The following is a 1,962-nucleotide window of genomic DNA, read 5'->3' as shown; positions in this document are numbered from 1 at the left end:
GTGACTGGATGTGACCCGGGGAACTTCTGTGAGGCAGACACCTTTGGTAGGGTAAGACTGCGAAGGGGCGGAGCCGGCGTCGATTCCCCTATGCAGCTGGTCCTCAACCTTTTTGGCCCCAGGGACCGGTGCTCCTTTGAAAATCTAATGCCAGATGGTCTGAAGTGGAGCTGAGGCGGTGATACTAGTGCTGGGGAGTGGCTGCAACTACAGCCGAAGCTTCGCTGGCTCCTACGCTGCTCACCTGCTGTGCAGCCCGGCTCCTAACAGGCCACTGACGTACTGGTCCATAGCCCAGGGGTTGGGGACCCCTGGTAGAACAGGCAGGGTTCCAGTGGTCCTAAGGACAAGTAGGCAGAACGACCCACCACAAGAACGGATTCCGTTGGATTCTGACTGGTTGACTGAGCAGCGAACCAGCCCGACAGTGATTGACTCTGGCTCTCACTGATAATGATAGGGAAGGATAGTGACCAACAGACGGACAATTGAGTTGCTCCAAGAGCAAGAGCGAATGAGCCCACTATTGTACAGCGTTTCGTGAAGGCACCTGATGGTTTTGGTCCAGAACAGGAAGGGGTCGCTGAGACCAGGCTGGGTGTGGCCACCCCTCCATCGATTCAGTGTGAATTAACGCACCTGGCCCTGAAGAAGCTCAGGCCCCTGTCCTTTCAGCACCCAGATACTATTTTCCATTTAGCGAATGCCGCCACCGAGTGGCAGTATCTTGATGTGGCCATGCTATCTGAGGCTGGAGAGAGGGAGTTAATGTATGTTGCGTTTGCCCTATTTGAAGCCTTTTGCATTATTAAACTGTGAGGATCTATGGGATTTGAAAGGGAGGCAACATACACTCTCTGGCTTCAGGGCTGGACATACCCCCTCAGGAGCGCCACCTCGAGGTGGGAGTAACGGATGTGGGCTTAAGATCTATTGCCCCCTGGGCAATAGACCTTCTAATTGTACTTGGGTCCATGAAGTCGTACAAGGGCACCCAAGGAGAATGTGTCAAATAGATACATCAAAGGCCCAAAGGTAAAGTTGAAGAAGAAGAGCCCTTACAGGAGACTGGGCAGGACTGGTCAACGGGTAAGAAGAGGACTTAGAGGCCTCGGAGAAGGCAGATGGAGTAAGCAGTGCTGAATGCTACAGAGAACTGAGGCAAGACAGGTCAGGCCTGTCTTGCATTTTACAATACGAAGGTCTATGGTGAGATGAGCAAAAGGGTTTTGGCTGAACGGTGGCTATAGAAACCGGATTTCAGTGGGTTGAGATTTTTTTTACAGGAGTGTGCTGGAGCCAGAGTGTACTAGCTGATGAGAGCCAACTGTCGAATTTTTAGGAATTTTGGCTCCAGTTGCTAAACACACATTATTTACAAATTGATTGTATGAACTTATGATTGAGTGGTTTATAGTAAGACAAAGGTAATAAATACTCAAAACTCAATGGTTCCTGATTATTTTACTACATGTTACTATCTATGCTGCTGAGGTTATTTACATATATCACATCTATACGCTGGAAATACTATGTGATGTGTGCTGCTGCATTGCTTACCAATTCTGTGTTTAATAAGGCCACATTAATGGTTTGAAATTAGCCATAGTGGAAGCATTTACACCATGAGAATTGGCAAACACGACAGATTTGTTTGGAGGGACAGCAAGAAAACATTTAATCCGCACGTAGACAGAGTTCCATAGGTTCCTCCAAGGAATCTTTGCTGTGAGTAGATGAAATGATGACGGCTGGAGAAACATATATGGGAGAGTATGAGTGGTTTGTTTGTTTTTCCCACCTTTTTATTTTGAAAAATTTCAAAACTACGAAAATGTTGCAATAATAGTGTAAAAAACACTCATGTACCCTTCACCTAGATTCATTTTGCCACACTTGGCTTTAGCATTCTCTCTCTCTCTCTCTCTATATATATATATATATAAATAATTCAAATATATA

The sequence above is a fragment of the Pteropus alecto genome, unplaced genomic scaffold (assembly GCF_000325575.1).
Source record: "Pteropus alecto unplaced genomic scaffold, ASM32557v1 scaffold37, whole genome shotgun sequence".
Taxonomy (NCBI): domain Eukaryota; kingdom Metazoa; phylum Chordata; class Mammalia; order Chiroptera; family Pteropodidae; genus Pteropus; species Pteropus alecto.
Note: the sequence above shows the minus strand (reverse complement) of the source record.